Source organism: Eriocheir sinensis, chromosome 67, assembly GCF_024679095.1.
Source record: "Eriocheir sinensis breed Jianghai 21 chromosome 67, ASM2467909v1, whole genome shotgun sequence".
Lineage (NCBI taxonomy): Eukaryota > Metazoa > Arthropoda > Malacostraca > Decapoda > Varunidae > Eriocheir > Eriocheir sinensis.
This window is the reverse complement of record NC_066575.1, coordinates 1726339-1746408: the sequence shown is the minus strand read 5'-3', so window position 1 is coordinate 1746408 and position 20070 is coordinate 1726339. Positions and strand designations below refer to the sequence as shown.

General features: G+C 42.3%; 1 protein-coding gene across 6 annotated transcripts in view; it reads left to right on the top strand.

Annotated features, from left to right (window-relative positions):
* LOC126987906 (uncharacterized) overlaps positions 1-20070 on the top strand; it is a 298554-nt gene that overhangs the window by 208573 nt on the left and 69911 nt on the right. The window lies entirely within an intron of this gene.

The window sequence follows — 20070 nt, the reverse complement described above, 5'->3', positions numbered from 1 at the left end:
TTCAAATATTTGTTTTTATTTTTAAGGTTCTTCGAGCATTTTTTTGTGGAATCTTTTTACTTTTTCTCATTTTCTTTTTTTAGTGTAGCATCGATTTTCTCTTTTACTATAACCTGCGTGTCCTCCCCCTCCTCGGCATCGTCTTCAACCTCCTCCTCCTCCTCCTCCTCCTCCTCCGTGTTGTGTTAGTGAAGGCTTGTTGAGAATGTGTGTGGCGTTACTCATCTCCACAAAATTACTCATTACTCATCTCCTTTGTCTCCTCCTCCTCCTCCTCCTCCTCCTCTGTCATCATCATTATTCTTTAACTAGCTCATATTATTTTTTTTATTTATAGTCGTTTTGTTTTTGCTCTTGTTTTTTCTTCACTCTCGCATCACTACCGTCATTTATTTTTGTCGTTATTTCTGTCTTCATTATTCTTCTGCTCCTTTTACTCGTCTATTTTCGTTGTCGTCATTAATTTTGCTGTTCTTTTTTTTCCTGTCTTCCATTTGTTTTCTTTCTCCTCTTTTTCCTCATTCTTCTTTCTCCTCTTTCTTCTCTTTCTTCTGTTTTCCTTCTTCTCTTCTCCTCCTCTTTTTCTTTCTTCCGTGGTCCTTCCCTCTTCCTCTTCCTCCTCCTCCCCGTTCTCCCCCCCTTCTTTCTTCCTCCTCCTTCCATTATATATCGCCGGCTTGCATTATTATGGTGATGAGAGAGTAATGAGGTGGCAGTGGTGTTGGTAATGGTTGTGGTTGTAGTGGTAGTGGTGGTGGTGGTAGTGGTGGTGGTGGTGGTGGTGTTGACAAGTCGCCGTTCTCAGTTTCCTTCTTATTTATGGACGCTATCTTTTTCTTCATATATCTTGTTTTCTTATATATATTTTGCAACACGAAGCCGCTCACTGCCCCCTGAGTGTTGCGTCGGTGATGGTTATTCGTGTTTTTGTGTTTGCGTTCTCTCTCTCTCTCTCTCTCTCTCTCTCTCTCTCTCTCTCTCTCTCTCTCTCTCTCTCTCTCTCTCTCTCTCTCTCTCTCTCTCTCTCTCTCTCTCTCTATCTATCTATCTTAAATCTATCTCATTTGACCATGAATTCACCACAATTAAATTTTCAGTGATAGTTTAAAGGCAATCTCAAGAAGAAAATAAATCGATGGAGTTTGTAAAGTTGCAATTGAAATAAATAAATCGAAAAATATGTTATAGAAATTACAGGTAAGGTGGTGTAAGGCCTCTTGCAGACTCCTTATGTTCTTATGCTAAATTAAATGAAGAATAAATTAAGAAGAATATAAATACGAAAGCTGCTCAACAGATATTTTAAAAAAAGAACGCCAAGACTTAAGTAAAATAAGCTGAACGAAAAATTAAAACTCGTGAAAAGGAAGCGAAAAGCTGCACCACTTGAGACTGCTCCAGGTTAGAGTGTGTGAGCCAGGTGAGCACTGAGCACCTGTTGGAGGCTTTTGGGACCCCACAGCAGTGTCAGGAGGGGCGGGGGGTGGATCGAGGGGGCGAGGGGGAAGTTAGTAAAGGAGGGAGAATAGGAGGTTGGAAGGAAGGCAGGGAAGGGAAGATGGGGTTAGAGAGAGAGAGAGAAAGGGAGGCTGGAAGGGAGAGGGGATGAGGGAGTAAGAGAAGGGGAAAGAAGGGAGGATGGAAGGGAGGCAGCGATGAAGGGAAGGGTGGGGAGTAAGGGAAGTAGGGAGAAAGGGAGGCTGCGATGAAGGGAAGAGGGAGGAAGGGAAAAGGGAAAGGGAGGGAGGCAGCAATGAAGAGGAGATGGTAAGGGTGAAAGGGTACGAGGAGAGAGGAGGGGGACTGCTAGGAAGGGAAAGCTGAGTAGGGAGAAAGAGGAGAGAGAAATGGAGGCTGAGAGAGAGGGAGCGAGAAATGGAAGGGAGAAGAAAGGGAGAGGGAAGGAGAGGACCATGGCGTAAAGATAAATTGTTTTTAAGTGTGTATTTTTCCTTATATTTTTAATTAGTGTTTATTTTTCCGTGCGTGTGTCGCGGGGACAGCTAATTAGCGGCCGCTTAGTGTTTTCCCCCGACAGCGGCGAGGCAGGGAGGATGAAGAGGAGGAAGAGGTGGTGGTGGTGGTGGTGGAAAGTAGGAAAGGAGAGAGAGGAGGAAGAAGGAGAAGAAGAAGAAAAAGAAAAAGGAAAAGAAGAAGAAGAAGAAGAAGAAGAAGCTGAAGAAGAAAAAGAGGACGAATAATAATAATAATAATAATAATAATAATAATAATAAGAAGAAGAAGAAGAAGAAGAAGAAGAAGAAGAAAATGAAGAAACGCCGAAGCTCACGAACAAGATGAAAAACAGGAAGAAGAAAAAAATAGTACCAAAGTCAGTCTTGAACGAAAATAAAATAAATTATAGTAATCACGCAGCGTACCAAGAGTGTATATAATAACGCCAGGATTATGGAAAGTTTTAATTAGTCTCCCCGTGAACAACGTGCGCTCAGGCGGCGTGATGAAGGCGGAAAACAAGGAAACCAACACAAGGGAAGCAGAATAATGTCTTGCAAGCCTTATTTGAGTTTCCGTAAAGGCAATATTTTTTTTAACCCATATTTGTGTAATTAATTATTATTTTTTTGTCTTCGTGAGTCTAAAAGGAGGACAGGATCGATATGTGTGTGTGTGTGTGTGTGTGTGTGTGTGTGTGTGTGTGTGTGTGTGTGTGTGTGTGTGTGTGTGTGTGTGTGTGTGCTTTACCTGTTTGTCGCCATCGTATTCCTGGACCACTGCCAAATATAGTCATCTTCCCTTCTCCTCCTCGTCCTCTTCCTCTTTCTCCTCCGCCTCTTCCTCTTTCTCCTCCGCCTCTTCCTCCTATATCCTCCTCTCAAAGCATTTTCCTTCCGTTTAATAGTTCATAGAATGCTCGTAGGGAAAGGGATCTTACATGCTGCTATTCTTCAAACTAATTTTAAGGGAGAGTTTGTTAAATTGGTGTATGTTTTCTCTAATATTATGCAATTTTAATTTGTAACGCTCCCCACCATTAGACGCTCACTTTAAACTGCATCTCATTTACCCCTTCAATACATGTGGAGCTCCCCTCACCGCCAAAGAACCTCATACCCGGACTCTTTTCACCACCAGCCTCCCCTCACGTCACCCCAGCATCCCTCACCCCAGCATCTCTCACACACCAGCCTCCCCTCACGTCACCCCAACATCCCTCACCCCAGCATCTCTCACACACCAGCCTCCCCTCACGTCACCCCAGCATCCCTCACCCCAGCATCTCTCACACACCAGCCTCCCCTCACGTCACCCCAGCATCCCTCACCCCAGCATCTCTCACACACCAGCCTCCCCTCACGTCACCCCAGCATCCCTCACCCCAGCATCTCTCACACATCAGCCTCCCCTCACGTCACCCCAGCATCCCTCACATACCAGTCTCTCTTCGCAACATGCCAACCTCATAGCTAGCGCTTGTATAGTATGGATTCTGGCACATCCCTTCGATCCCTACGCTTTACCCAACCCCATCTCTCTCTCTCTCTCTCTCTCTCTCTCTCTCTCTCTCTCTCTCTCTCTCTCTCTCTCTCTCTCTCTCTCGCAGTAAATATTGGTAACAGAATATATCTTTTTTTGGGGAAATAATTAGAATGGACTGATTGGTACACACACACACACACACACACACACACACACACACACACACACACACACACACACACACACACACACACACAGATTCAGAGAGAGAGAGAGAGAGAGAGAATCACCACGTGGGACGCTTCTGTCGGAGGGCCACACTTCAGCACCATCAACACACACACACACACACACACACACACACACACACACACACACACAATGTTTAAAGGGACGGGTCGTGTTAAAGGGACGTTGCCGCCTCGCCCCTCCTGAACCACGTGTCCACCCCCGCCTGTGCTACGCCTGTCTGTGTCTGTGTGTGTGTCTGTATGTGTCTGGCGGGGCTCTGTTCTTCTCTCCCTTATTTTTTGGGATGATTATTTTTTTATTTTTTTGCTCGTATTTACCCTTTTTTATGTTGTTTTCTTGTCGTCATGCTTTTGGTTATTGTGTTTATCTTTTCTCACGTTTTTGTTTTTGTATTCGTCTTTTTTCTCGTGGTATTCATTCTGTGTTTTCTTGTATTAGTCCTGTTTTTCTTATGTTCATCATATTTATGTTTGTTTTCTTTGTAGTCATTTTTCGATCATGTATTTATCATTTTTGTGTATTTTTCTTGTATTCATCCTGTTCTTTTCTTTTCCTTTTTTTCTTTTCTTTACGTTTTATTTACGTGATGCTATGTGTTTCTCCTTTCTGGTATATATCCTGTTTCTCTTTTTTTTCCGTCTAGTTTCCGTGTATTGATTTCTATAGCTTGAATTCTCAATCCATTTTTCTGTTACTTTTATTTATGTGGTGGGGGGGGGGGGGGACATGCAGGCGGTCGGCGGTACAGAAGAAGGTGCTGCAGAGAACAGGGAGGGATGTGAAGGGATGATCCGCTGTGGGGACCCTAAAAGGAACAGCAGAAAAAAAGGAAAGGATTAGATTTTTATTTCTCTCTCTCTAAAAATAAATTGCTTCTTCTTTTTCATCTGGTTCGCTCTAGTATTTTTTTTTTGAGCGTTTCTTCTTTTGTATTTTTCAGATTTTTTTCTTTTTTTTTCATCTGGTTTTAGTTTATTGTTTTTTGGTGATGGTTTCTGGTTTTGTATTTTTTGATGATTTACTTTTTTATATTTTCCTTCCGGTCCGTTCTAGTTTTTTTATTTCTTTTCCGTAAGTATTTCCGTTTTGTTTTTGTTCTCTAAGTTTATTTATCAGCTCGTCAGTATTGATTTCCATATTTTTTTTCATATTGTGTAAACTAGTGATGGTTATTTTTTGTCGTATTTTATTATTTATTTTGTAGTTTTGTATTTGCCTGTTATGAGTTTTCTTTCATCACATTCACTATTTTTCAGTTCTCTTTTTCCATCCCTTTTTTTTTCATTCTGTCATTCACCGCTTCGAGTTTTCCCTTCCCCTCGACGTATGTCCTGAATTCGCAGCTTCCTATTTTTCCTCTCTGCCATTTTTTTTTTTTATGTTTTATCGGAGAGTTTTGGTGTTGGCATTTACCTTTTTTTTCTTTACGTTGTTTCCCTTTCTTGTCTGGAATTCGGTGGCCTTTTTTTTCCTTTATTTGTTATTGGTCTTCTGCTCCTTTCGTTCCCTGTCTCACTTTTTTATGTTTTTTCCTTCTGAGTTGCGTTTTGCGATCCTTCTATTATGATTATTTTTACCCCTTTTTAGTGTTGAGTTTTTCCTTTTCAGTCTTTTCTGCCTTCTTCTTCTTCTTCTCCTTTTTATTTTACTATGTCTTTTTCCTTCTGATTTGCGATCCTTCTATTATGATTATTTTTACCCCTTTTTAGTGTTGAGTTTTCCCTTTTCAATCTTCTCTGCCTTCTTCATCTCCTCCTCCCTCTCTTTACTCTTGTGTCTTTTTCCGTTCCTGTCTTTTCATCTTTCTGTCTCTTCCCACTCTCCCTCTCTTCTCTTTCTGTCGGAGCCACGTTCTTAGCGTTTCAATTCCTCATCCTTTCCTCGTTCTTTTATTTACTGTTCCTTTCGATATTGAGTTTCTTTTTCCTCCGTCTCCTTTATCTGTTTCGCCCTCTCTTTCGTCCTTCTCATGTTTTTATATTACGGGTTTTCCTTTCCGCTACCTCACTGGGCCTTTCCTCCTTCTCTTTCTCGTCCTCTTCTGTCGCTTCCTCCTCTGGCTCCTTCTTGTCTGGACTCTGGGGGATTTTTCTTCCTTTCGCGTCTTCCTTGGCAGTTAAGTGAGTGTCTTTCCCTAACTTTCCACGCGTCTCTTTCTCCGTGCTGTGTCTGTCATGTTATAATGCTTTGTGGAGGTGATGGATGGAGGGGAATAACATGTGGGTGAGTGGTTTCATGTTTTTTTTTATTTTTTTATTTTTTTTTTTTTACATGTCGGCCTGTAGCGTCGGTAGGCTTTCTTCAGGGGCCTAGTGGTCTGCCCAAATCCGTCATGGCGCAGGCAGTTTGTTTATAGTGGCGCCAGTAATGCTTGGCTCATGCTGCCCCCCGGAACTCATTCTTGATTCACTGGACTGGACTTCTTCTAGAGTCCGGGTTAATGGGTGGTCTTCTGGACAGCATGTGGGTAGTCTTAGGCCACTCGGCGGTGACTGAAAAATCCCAGGTGGTAGCGTGGGGATTCGAACCGACGTTGTCCGTGGCGCCGTGAATGCTAGGGCCACACGCTAACCACTCAGCCACCGCCTAAGGGGATGATGGGGAAACAGGATAGGTATGAGAAGTGTTGTTCGTGGCCACCCCGTAAAAAGGGAATAGGTGGCAGGCAAAGGGAGAGAGAGCAAGGAGAGATATCATTGGTTCCTCTCCATAATCTTGGTGTTGTTATATATTCTTGGTCTTCTTCGTCATCATTATTTTCCTTCCGTTCATGACTGACCTCAATATTAATTTATTTTCCTCTTTCTTCTTTTTTTTCATCATATTTTTCTCTTTATTCTGGAAACTCGGTGCCATCCTCTGTTGACTCGGTCGTATTTTTTTTATAGCAGCACCTCTTCAGGGTCACTTTACTTGCTCGCACTACATTTTCTGAAGTCACTTAAATTATTTTAGTGGGAAATATTAGAATGCAGTTCCTTGGTGCTCTTGGGTCAGTGGATAAAAACCGTGTGCGGGATTCGAACGGGCGACCACTCTTGTTCTCCGTGCCCATTCACCAGTTTGTCCACCGTCTCCTTTTATATATCTCCTTGCCTTCCAGCTCTCCTTTTATATATTTTTTTTCACTTTTTGGTTGTGAATTTATTTATTTTTTCGTCTATTACCCCATGTCCTTGACCTCGACTAGCTCCTCCTTCTCCTCCTCCTCCTCTTCTTTCCTCCTCCTCCTCTTCTACTCCCCCCCCCCCCTCCACTCCTTTCTTGTCTCCGCAATTCCTTAACTTTATTGCCTTAATTAAGAAGAAAGGTGGGACGGGAGCGGGTCAAGAAAGTCTGGAGACAAACGTTTACATTAATTAAAGCTAAAAGGTGGTGGTGGATGTGGTGGTGGTGATGTGTGTGTGTGTGTGTGTGTGTGTGTGTGTGTGTGTGTGTGTGTGTGTGTGTTTCCCCGTAAAAGCAAACAAACGCCGTCCTGTATTCCATTCTCTGGGTTCGACGAGTTCCGCGCCATTGCGTTTCACTGGGTTTTGGCAATCCGAGCCTCTTGGTTTCATTGGTTTTCTCTTGCTTGCACGGACCTGCTGGCGGCGGCTGGCAGGGTACGGCAGGGTGCTATACAAAAATGTGCTCTCTTTTATTACTCTCTGTAAGGACTATACGTGGTTCTGTTCTTACTTTTCTCTTTTACAGTAGAGGAGGCAGACCAAGAGCTGCATAAAGAGAAATGTAGAAATGCCCCATCGATGTTTCTCCTGTAAAGAATATTGGAAATGTTAAAAAAGAAGAAAGATTTATGTATACTGCTGGGTATTGCCAAGCCACCCAGTGTTTCGCTAAATGTTCCTTGGCTTTAACGGGTTATGGGCCATTTTAAAGATTCTGCTTTCCTTGCACCTGGATATTGGTTCTGCTCTGTCTTATTTGATTTTCGCTCCCGTGTTCAGCTCCATGAGTATATATTATGACTTGTATTTTCCTCACGCACACCAACACACACACACACACACACACACACACACACACAGAGCCACGCGCCACACTTAGTCCCGCCTCGCTCCTCACCCGCGCAGCTTCACGCCCGGGCAGCCGCGGGTCCAGTGCGTGTAATTGGACGCATTCCCACCTGTAACACCTGACATCACGCGCCGGGTGTGGAGCACGCGCCCAAGACACCTGGGGCGGGAACTTTCTGCTTCTTTTAGCATTATTTATTTATTTATTTATTTATTTATATATATTTATTTGTTTATTTATTAATTTGTTTATTTGGGTATTTATTTTTTTGTTCGTTACTGTTGCCATCATTTTTTCTTGTCTTCTTCGTCTTCTTCTTTTTCTACTTCTGTTCATATTATTATTATTATTATTACTATTGGCATCATCACTATCGTTTCTAAAAAGATGTGTATGTTCGAACTATTCATTCCTGCGTTTAAAACCGTACATTACGTAATAATAATAATAATAATAATAATAATAATAATAATAATTCTGATGCTTCCCTAAAATTCTATCGACCTACTGAGAGGCTTCTGTGATGCCTCCTCCTCCTCCTCCTCCTCCTCCTCCTCCTCCTCCTCCTCCTCCTCCTCCTTGAAGGCGGCTCGAGCACAAAAAAATCACTGGAGGAGAAAGATGCGGAAGATTAAGTGCGTATCGTGTGTGTGTGTGTGTGTGTGTGTGTGTGTGTGTGTGTGTGTGTGTACCAAAGGGGGGGGATGAAGGACATATTTACGTAACCCCATTTCTAAACACATTCCAGAAGACCGCGAATGAATGAATGGATGAATATGTGTGTGTGTGTGTGTGTGTGTGTGTGTGTGTGTGTGTGTGTGTGTGTGTGTGTGTGTGTGTGTGTGTGTGTGTGCATAAATAATAAAATAAAAACTTGCGCAACTTTTCCAATTCTCGAAAATCTTAAAGACACTTGAAATAATACAAACGCCCTTGACCTTCCTCCTCCTCCTCCTCCTCCTCCTCCTCCTCCTCCAACTTCTCCGCCTCCTCCTCCTTTATTTCTCTTCTTTCTCCTTTCCTCAACCTCTTCGATTTTCCTTCTCTCTCGTTTTTCTTTTCTCCTCTTCTAATTTTCGTAATCGTCCTCTTTTCCCTTTTGCTTTTGTATGAGCTTTTCCTTATTCTTCATATTTTTCACTAACGTTCTCCTTTTCCTTGAACCTTTCCTCCTCTTCCTTCCTTCCAGTCGCTACCTTCCCTTCCTCATCCTTTCCTCTTTCCCGCCCATCCTTCCTAATGCCCTCCTTCCGTATCCTCTTCCTCTCTCCAGTCGACTCCTTTTCCTTCTCCTCCTCTCTTCTCTTACTCCTTTTTTTCTTATATCAAAGAGTCTTGGTAACCCAGGGATTAGGTAACTTGTTTTCGAGGAAGAGTGGGAAAAAATAGGAGGGGTCAGGGGGAGGAAAAGTTAAGATGGAAGCCTGGAAGGGAGTTGTGGAGAAGGCTGGATAGGGAGACACGGTGGAAAAGAGGCAGTAAAGAAAAGATAAAAGGTAAAGAAATAGCGAGTTTTGTAAGAAAGGGAGTGGGCAGACTGGCAGAGTGATATAACAAACGGAAATAGAAAACCAAATGGATGCTGAAATAGAGAAGGAAGAATTTAAGATCACAAAAGAGGAGATAGAGAGGAATTGGGTGATATAAAGAGGAGGAGGAGAGAAGAAGCAAGAAGCAGACTGTTGTAAAATAAGTAGAGAAGCTCACTGGTGTTTTAAGGTAGACAAGAAATAAAACCGACATGTACGAAGGGAAGGAGGGATAGAGAGTCAAAGATAAATGGCTTGAGAATATAAAATTTAAGGAATACTGAGAAATGAAGGTTAGGAATGAAGAAAGGTGTGAGAGGCAGGAACGATAAGGTAGATCAGTAGAAGAAGGGGAAAATTCTAAGCGCTGAAGAGTAAAGAAAAGGTAAACAGGAATATTGAAGAGAGAGAGAGTTTGGAGGAGAATTTTAAGTAGTAGAGGGTTAATGAAGACAAGTTTGAGGTGACTTTACATCGTTAGTTGAGTTGTTTAGAGAGAGAGAGAGAGACTTTTCCTTAAGCTCGAAAAATAAGGTCATTCAAAAAGGTTCCGTAGACACTTTGGAATCTTCTCAAGTTAAAAAAGGATAATTTATTTCTTTTAGTGGGAAACTTTTTTTTAAGAGTTCTACTTATTTCTTTTTATCTGATTCTTTCATAATTTCTTTTTCATTCTTCCTTTCTTTCACTTTATACTTTATTTATTCTACTTCCTCTTTCTTACTCTATTTCGTTTTCTTCCTTTTTTCTTTTTCTTTTTTACTTTTTTCTACGTATTTGAAATCCTTTTTTCATTAGATATATTATTATTTCTTTTTTTGGTTTTGTTCTTGTTCTTGTTCTTCATCTTGTTCGTGTTCTTCTTCTTCTTCTTCTTCTTCTTCTTCTTCTTCTTCTTCTTCTTCTTCTTGTTATTATTATTATTATTATTATTATTATTATTATTATTATTATTATTATTATTATTATTATTATTATTATTATTATTATTATTATCCTCCTTCTCCCTCTCCCCCTTTTCTTTCTCTTCGTCTTTACTAGTTCCATACATTTCATCTTTTCGAATATATTTTCTATTTTCATTAATTCTCTATTACTCTTTACCTTTTCCTCTCGCTCTAATATGTATCCCTCCACTCACCTGCCCAGCCATTACTTCTGTTTCATATTGTATTTCTAGTAGTGTTGAATTTGAAGGTTTACACTGTATCATCCCTCATTTTATGTTTCTCCCTGTTTAATTACACCTTGCTAAATCTGCTCTCTCTCTCTCTCTCTCTCTCTCTCTCTCTCTCTCTCTCTCTCTCTCTCTCTCTCTCTCTCTCTCTCTCTCTCTCTCTCTCTCTCTCTCTCTCTCTCTCTCTCTCTCTCTCTCTCTCATTGTGCAAAGACCTTCCTCCCTTTCAACTATTCAAAGGAGCCTATTTGCTGATCCCTGCTCACCCCTTCCTTCCCCTTTCACTTCCATTTCCCTTCATCTTCCTCCTAACACAGGGAGGGAATGGGAGAAAGAGGAGGAGGAGGAGAAGGAGAAAGGAGGAGGAGGAGGAAGATAAAGAGGACTTGGAGGTGACTATTCGTTGTGTCATGCTCTTTTATAAGGTTGTGGTAGTAGTAGTTGTAGTAGTAGTAGTAGTAGTAGTAGTAGTAGTAGTAGTAGTACTAGTAGTAGTAGTAGTTATCATTTTTATTATTATTATCATTATCATCATCATCAATGTTATTACTTGTCGTTATTGGAAAAAAGAAATGGAGGAGGAAGACACAGAAGAAGAGAGAAGAAAAGGATAAAGAGAGAGACAAAGGAGAGAAAGAAAGAGAGGGTTAAGTTGGCCTTGGCTTCTCTCAGGAGGATGAGGCGCCGAGGATTAACTTGAGTTCGAGGATTATGCTGAGACGAATTTATTGCTCAGCGGAGGAGACGAAGGAGGAGGAGGAGGAGGAGGAGGAGGAGGAGGAGGAGTTTTGTGTGAGATTTATGAGGTGGCAGGATCCAGGGAGGTCAGTTGTTGGAAGTTTAAAGGGAGGGGAAGAGGAAGAAGAGGGGGAAAGGAAGAAAAGGGTGCAGAAAGTAGGGGAAGGAAGAATTTGCGTTGGGCAGGGGAAGAGGAAAAAGAAAGGGGAAGGCATTTTGGGAAGGGGTGGCTGGTGTTGGAATTTGCCAGGAAGGAAAAGAAAGGAAAAGGCATGATTTTCGTTGGGAGGGGAAGAAGGGAGAAGAAAGGAGAGAAAGGGGAAGGAATGGCTGGTGGAATAGTTGGTGTTGGGGCAAAGAAGGAAGGGGAAGGAAGGAAGGAAGGAAGGATTTGCGTTGGGAAGGTGAAGAGGAAAAAAATGGGTGGGATGTTGGGATGAAGAAGGAATGGGAAGGAAACGGAGGGATGGATTTGCATTTGGAAGGGCAGAGGAAGACAGAGAGGAAAGGAAAGGAAGAAATGGGAAAGTCATGTATAAAGATTTGAATGTTGGGGAAGGAGAAGAAAGAGGTGGAATTGACAGGAATAGGGAAAGAGGAGAAATGGGAACAGGGGAAAGGAGGGAAAAGTTCATGTTCGTACGCGGTTGGCAGGAGGAGAAGAAACGGATGGGTAATGGGAATGTAGGGTTGAAAGTTGGCTGAGGCTGGAAAAGGGTAAGGGTGGATGGGTCGACTTGGCAGGAGCAGAAAGGGAGAGAGAAAGAGAGACTGAGGGCGAGGGGGAAGGGAGTCTTTGATATTATGCCCGCCGCTGAGGAACCATTGTGTGAGCGTGACTGGACTCCCTTATATTAGATGTGAGTTATGGGTCATTGTATTTCCCTCGTCTTAGTGTCTCATCCTAGGCGAAGGTTGTATCCCACCGCTGCCACCAGTGTGACGATAAAATGTGACCCAAGCTAATCAAGAAAAAATGTTTACGCCTCATAAACAAAATCGTTCATCCCGTGTCTTACCTCCTCATCATCACCATCATAAATATCTATCACTCACCCTTATAAATTCCCCTTTCCTCTCTCCTTATTTGCTCCCCTTTTTCTTCCCCTCTTCCGACTTTCTCGTTTCGCCCTTCTTTCCTTCCCTAATATGAATCATCTTCCCTCTTCCACCTTTCTCCTTTCCTCCGTTCTTTCCTGCCTTCCTTTCTCTTCCTTTATTCCTTCTTTCCACTTCCTGTTTCTCCCTCCTCATTCCACCTTCTCCTATTACTTCTCACCCTTTCTCCTCTATTTTCCTTATATCCATCATTTGCTTTCCATTATTTTATGTCTTAGCGGGTGGAAATGTTTTATCCCGCCACCACCACCAGTGTTATTCATCCTTATTGTGGGTAAATAAAGGGATAAGTGATAGAGGTTCAGGTTAATCTTTCAAGCTTTCGACCACTCCTCTAACTCTTTTTAGGAGCAGTGAGCAGCGGGCTTTTTTTTTTCATATTTGCTTCCTTTTTTTTATGTCCTTAAACTGACTCCTCTGCTGTGAAAAATAAAAATAAAAATAAGATAAACAGGTGGTATGGAAAATGAGGTGAAACTGTCCTTAAGTTGATTGCATCCGTTCCGCTCTTAATTATGGCTTTCAAGTTATGATGACCGTAAGTTTCTGACGGTGAGGGAGTAGGATAGCAATCTCATCTTTCTCCCTGTCTCTGTCTTTGTCTGTCTGGCTTTCTTTGTCTTTCTGCGTGCTTCTGCGTGTCTTTCTGTGTCTGTCTGTCTGTCACTCTATCTGTATGTATCCTATTTATCTCTCTATCTGTCTTTCTTGTGTCTCTCTGTATGCCCACCCCTGCTCCCTCCATCCCTCCCCCTCCCCCTCTCCCTCTTCCTCCATCACCCATTATCTCGGCGCCATCAACATCAGCCCCCACTCCACACACACTCTCCCTTATCATCCCCGCGGCGCAATCAAGAGACCATTAGCCAATAACACTTTCCCGCCATGAATATTAAGAAGTATAAGAAGCAGCTCGTAAGGACCCCAGTTCATTATCCTCACAGCTTTACGCCATCAGAAAATATTAATGGTGATAAAAGATAGGAAAAGTAATAATGTTGATAATATAGAAACAAGTATAATAATCAAAATCAGAATCGTTTATTTCCTGTCAGTCATCATCATCATCATCATCATCATTATCAACCCTCCAGTTTCCCTTTTCCTCTTTGCTTATTTCCTTCCCTCTTCTACCTTCCCCTCTTCCCCTTTCTCTCATTTTCCTCTTCTATCATGTCCCCTTTCTCATTCCCTCTTCTCTTTACCCTTCCCATTTCTCCTTCCTCCACCCTTCCTTTATTTCTTCCTCCCCTTCTCCGTCTGTTTACCTTCTCCTTTAGTCACTCATCTCCTCTTTTCCCTCCTCAATTCCCCTTTTTTCCTTCATTTTTTCCTATTCCCCATCCCCGTCTAACCTCTTCTATCCTCCATCTCCCTTACCTAACCTCTATCGTTCTTCCTTTTCCTATCCTTTTTTCCCCTTCTCCTTTCATCCTTCCCATCCCCCATTCTCCTTTCAACTTCCCCATAGGACGCGTTGGAAACATGGGAAAGGGGGGTGCCTCAGGGGGCCGCGTAAAGTCCTAGATCCTTCCCTCACCTTTTTATGCGTCCTGGGGGAAGGTGGACTCGGCTGTGTGCCCAGGGGACGCCGGGGAGCCAAGGGCGTGAGGATCCTGAGGGAGGGAAGGAAGGAAAGAAGGAAGGAAGGTATAGGTAGGTAAATAGGTAGGTAGGTATGTAGGTAGGAGGGAAGGAAGGAAGAAAGAAAGAAAGAAAGAAAGGTATAGAGAGAGAGAGGTAGGTGAGAGAGAAGGAAGGAAGGAAGGAAGAGAGAGAAAGGAGAAAAGTGTAGGTGCTTGGTGGTGCAAAGGGAGGGAGAAAAAGAATGATAGAAGTGGGATGAATGAAGGAAGAATGGGGAAAAAAGGTTAGATGGGAGGAATTGGTGTAAGGTGCAGCAAAGAAAGGGAGCAAAAGGATGGTACATAGAAGTAGTATGAAGGATGGAAGGATGGAAATAGATGAGATGGAGAGGATGGATGAATATGACTGATTGTGGAGGAAGGAGGAGAGAGGGAAAGGATGTTTGAGTAAGGATGGTTGAAGCAAGAAGAAGGGAGGAAGGATAATAACGGATGAGATAGGAAGGATGGAGACGAAGGACGATTGAGGATGGATGATAGAGGAAGAAAGGACATTGGTGGAGAGAGAGAGAGAGAGAGAGAGAGAGAGAGAGAGAGAGAGAGAGAGAGAGAGAGAGAGAGAGAGAGAGAGAGAGAGAGAGAGAGAGAGAGAGAGAGAGACGCGTGTGCCTGTATCCCTTAATTAGGTTACCTGTGGACACCTTTGGGCACGTGAGGTGTTTGGATTAGCCTCTTGCTGCGTCAGAAAAGAAAGAAAAAAAAAGAAAAATAGGACACTGAGTTTTTATTCCTCGCTCCTGACGACAAAACAAAGAGACGAGGAACCTACACGTTCTTTTTTTTTTTTTTTCTTTTTTTTTTGTCGTGAAAAAATGTATTCGTGTTATGTAATGTTTCCTTTGCCCGTTCTTCAGGTTTATTTATTTATTGTCGTGTTACTGTCATTATCGGTATTATCTCTCTCTCTCTCTCTCTCTCTCTCTCTCTCTCTCTCTCTCTCTCTCTCTCTCTCGTAAGGTTTTTGTAGTTATTCTTTTCCTTTTGGGTTTAATTAAATCTCCTCCTCCTCCTCCTCCTCCTCCTCCTCCTCCTCCTCCTCCTCCTCCTCCTCAACTTCCTCTTCCTTGTCTTCTTATTTCTCTTCATCCTTTTCTTCCTTTTTCCTCCTCCTCCTCCTCCTCCTCCTCCTCCTCAACTTCCTCTCCCTTGTCTTCTTATTTCTCTTCATCCTTTTCTTCCTTTCTCTTTCTCCTCCTCCTCCTCCTCTTCGTCTTTCTATTCACTGAGTCGTTAACCTTTCTGCTTCCTCCCCTCTCCTCATCATTTACTCACCCTCTTCCTGTCCTGTTTTATCCGATGTTTTCTCTCTTCCCCTTCCCTTTCTCTCTTTCGCCGTGTAAGTTTGTGTGTTGATCTTGTTTTCTTCTCATTTATACGTATTCACTTAAGTTTATGTAGATTCTCTCTCTCTCTCTCTCTCTCTCTCTCTCTCTCTCTCTCTCTCTCTCTCTCTCTCTCTCTCTCTCTCTCTCTCTCTCTCTCTCTCTCTCTCTCTCTCTCTCTCTCTCTCATTATGTCTTTGTTCTCTCTCTTAAAATGAGTACTTGGAGAGCTTGCATAAGTGAGTGAAAATTGGAAGAAATGAGGATGAGGAGGAGGAGGAAGAGGAGGAGGAGGAGGAGGAGGAGGAGGAGGAGGAGGAAGAGGAGATGATAATGGTAACTAAACATTAGCGTTTCTCGTGTCGCCTTTGGGACCTGGAATCTAAATGAGATGATTTTTTTTTTTTTTTTTTTTTTTTTTTTTTTGTGTGTGTGTGTGTGTGTGTGTCGTACTGGTATTTTTACTACTACTACTACTACTACTACTACTAGCAATAGTTAAAATAATGAAAATAATAGTTTTTAAAATCAAAGTAAATCATGTTTAGACTCAACTTTGTGGCAGTTGGATTGCTCAGGCTTGAAGAAATTATCAGCCTGACAAACTTGAAAAATGTCCCTCGGGATGTGTTGCCTTTGAAGTGAAGACAGTTTTGGAGAAGGAAGAGGAGGAGGAGGAGGAAGAAGAGGAGGAGGAGGAGGAGGAGGAGGAGGTAGAGAAAAAGGAAGGTGTAACATTAACAGCAATTACGTATATTAAAACACGTCTGACACACACACACACAAACACACGCACACACACACACAGATGCTAAATTTGTGCTTGTTTGTTTTCTGTATATAATATAAGAGAGAGAGAGAGAGAGAGAGAGAGAGAGAGAGAGAGAGAGAGAGAGAGAGAGAGAGAGAGAGAGAGAGAGAGAGAGAGAGAGAGAGAGAGAGAGAGAGGTGTTGTGCAGGTAATATTCAGGTAATGTGTTGGGCAGGTGAACGTGGCGCCAGGGGGGGAAGGGGGGGCGGCAGGTGTGAGGGAAAGGTGGGGAAAGATGTCTGGCAAGCACGTGAGAGGAGAGGAGGAGGTGGATGGCAGGGGAGGGGACGGGAGGGAAGGGATGAGGGGCGGCTTGTGGTGGGGTAATTTGTGATGCAGATGAAGGGGTCTGGTTGTGATCTGGGAATGTTGAAGAACGAGGGAAAAAGGGGTGAAGGGAAAGAAAAAGGGGCAGAGAAGGAAAGAAGAGGTTGAAAAAGGGTCTAATGAAGTGAGAGAAGTAAGGAGAGAATAGGGAAAAAATGCAGATGGAGGGGAGGATAGTTGGAAAGAAAAAGGGGCAGAAGGAAAAGAAGAGGAAGAAAAGGTCTCTAATAAAAGAGAAGTAAAGAAAGAGAGGGAAGGAAAAATAGGAGGAAATAGGAACGTATGAGGGATGAAGTGAAGGAGAAAATAAAGGGTTAATAAGAGGAGCGAAAGAGGGGTGAAGGAAGGAAAGACAAAGAGGGTGTGAAGAAAGATGTATAAGGGGATGGATAATAGAAAGATTGGTGAAGAGGAAGAAGGGGGAAGGGAGGGAAAGAAGGTAAGGGAGGTGGATGAGAGAGAGCGTTAGCATATATTGATAGAGATAAATAGATAGGGAGAGTTAGTTATAGATAGAGAAAGAGAGATGGATCAAGATAGAGAAAAAAAAAGAACCACTACATAGAAAAGACAAAGTAAAGAAAAAATACTGAAAACAAGAAAAAAAAAACCAATAAAAGAACACCAAAATTTTTCAAAGTTATGGAAACAACTGATTAGAAAGAAACAGAGATAGAGATAATCAAGCTTTGTGTGTCTCTGGTATTGTCTTGGTAAAAAGGAAGAAAAGATGAAGAGGGAGAGAAGAAAGATGTGTTAAGGGGGAGACTATGCAAAGTTGAAGGTAGGAGAGAACACAGAAAAGAAGATAATGGAGTCGGATACGGGAGTGTGAGTGCATATATAATCCAGCTTTGTGTGTTTGTGGTATTGTAATGGCGTCTTGGCGGTGTGGTGGTGGTGTTGGCTTCCCCCTGCATTACCCCATCTGGTCTGGGTTCGACGCCTTCCTGGTTGCATTGTTTAGTGTGAGTGAGGAGGGATAGGGAGAGGTAGGGAGAGCTTGAGAGAGGCAGGAGGATGTAGGCCCAACTTGAGAGAGTGAGGGAGAGCTTGGATGAACTTTGAAGAGATATGGAGGTCTTATTATCTATAGAGAGGAGGGAGAGCTAGGGTGAACTTAATTAAGAGAAGTAGAAAAAAGCTAAGAGTGAAAGTCGGAGATATAGAGTAAAATTAGGAAAGGGAGGAAGAATTCGAATGAGGAAAATGTAGAATAAAGCTTAAGTGAACGTAAGAGATATAGAGTGAATTAGGAAAAGGGGGGGGACAGCTAGAATGAACTTGAGATACATAGGGTGAAATAGAAATAACTTAAGGAGAGGTAGAGTAAACTTAGGAATGAAGGGAGAGCTAGGATGAACTTTAGATAGGTCGTGATCGCAATGTAAGCTTTGAAGAGGGTAGGAGAGTCTGGGAGCGCCAAAGGAGAGCAAAGGTGAGGGGGTATGACTCTGAGGCGCCAGGGAAACGAGATCAAAGGACGACTTGCTTTCAAAGGAGGATCGATAGAAATTTGACCTCCACCGGACAAGGAAGAGCGGGGGCGGCGGGGCGGGACGTGGTGGGGGTAGAGGCGAGAGGAGGGAAAGGGAGAGAAGAGGAGAGCAAGGGAAGGGGAGGGGAGGGGAGGTGGAAGATGAGGCGATGGGATGAAATAGAAAAAAAAGAAAGAATAAAGTTGAATGATAGGGAAAAAGAGAGGCAGGAAAGGGAGAGCGTAAGAAGAGAAGGGTAGATGGGGAGAGGGTGAGGCGATAGGATCAAAGAGAAGGGAGAGCATGAGTAAAGATGGGTGAAGATAGGGAAGGAAGGAGGCAAAATAGGAAGGGAATATGAGGGTAGGGAGTTGAAAGGAAAGGGAGAGGAAAAGAAGGTAAGGATTGAGAGGTTTCGCGGTTATTTTTCCACTTATATTTTAACACACACACACACACACACACACACACACACACACACACACACACACACACACACACACACACACACACACACACACACACACACACACACACCAACTTTACCCCCCCCCCTTCCCCCCTTACAAAATATACCCATCCCCACATATACTACCCCTTCTGCCCTCCCCCGACATCTCGCTCTTCGCCCACGTGACCCCAGTGACCTGATCAGCCTAGGAACACCTGCAGCTCGTTAATGAACTCACCTGGTGTTTAACGCGGCAGTAAGATCAAAAGTTCGGTTAACGTGGTTTAATGACGCTTCAGACTAACGAGGCTTAACGAGACTTGATTAGGAGTGATGCGATTCGTTGAAGGTGAAAAAACGTTATTGGGTTTAACAACAACATGGAAAGATTGTCTACTTGTTTTTCTGTTTAACGAAAGACTATGAGTGTTGTGATTCTTGAAACATGGAAAAAAAATAGTGAGTTACAGAGATTAGCAAGAGAAAAAAAATGGTGTGTTTGTTTTGATTGTTTGAAAATTTTGATCTCTTTTGTATTTAAGTTTTGTTCTGTTTTCTTCATTTATATTTTGTTATTATTATTTATTATTACATTGAGGATATGTGTGTGTGTGTGTGTGTGTGTGTGTGTGTGTGTGTGTGTGTGTGTGTGTGAGAGAGAGAGAGAGAGAGAGAGAGAAAAAAAGCACGTTGGAAAAAAATAAAAGGAAGTGAAAGGAGATGAAAAAAAGAAGAGAGGAAGATGAGAGGAATGATGGAAGCAAAGTCGTGATGAAAATTTTGTAAAGGAAATGAAAACACACACACACACACACACACACACACACACACACACACACACACACACACACACACACACACACACACACACACGGATCTGTTATTTACACGATACATTGTGTTTAATTTCCATTTCCAGAATCGAAATGAATATCCGAAATGGAAAAGGAAAAAATATGCCAGATAAAATTTAGAAAAAGTCGCTGATTATTATTTCCATCTCTCTCTCTCTCTCTCTCTCTCTCTCTCTCTCTCATCACCAATATTCCGATAATGAGTCATGTTCGTGTTTTTTGTTCGTCCTTGAAACATGATTCGCCTCTGATTCGCTTTACACCGTTTTTAATATTTTCTCTGCATTTGTTTTTCATTTGCTTAGGGATCAGTAAGCTTTTTTTGAACTAGTATATTTTTTTTATGTTTTCGTAAAATTATTTCATTCGTTTTATTACCTGCTCGTGTTTTTTATGTGATGACCTTGAGCACCCTGGATGTATTTGACGTTATTTATGCTGTGAGTCGTTTATTTTTTGTGTGTGAGTCCTATTTTATTACGAAACTATTGGACGTTAAATACCTTAGCTAACTTTTCCGCCATGTCTTTTGGATATTACTCTAACTTTTTTTATACATATATTTTTACGCACGAAACGATTTGAATATGAAGTTGACATTTAATACAGACGTCAATCGAATGTAGTTCTTTATATTGTTCGACGAAAATGTTGAGAGAAATTGTGTTGAATCTGTTGGTGATCGATTCTTAAAGGTGAGTTCAGACGAGACAGACAGACATCAACCTAACAAACGGGGAACGCAGTTGGAATTTAGAGATTTGTGGTGCGTTTTGCGTTTTTTTTTTTTTGTGTGTGTGTGTGTATGTGTGTGTGTGTGTGTGTGTGTGTGTGTGTGTATGTGTGTGTGTGTGTGTGTGTGTGTGTGTGTGTGTGTGTGTTTTTCAAGCGAAAGAGACGAGCCA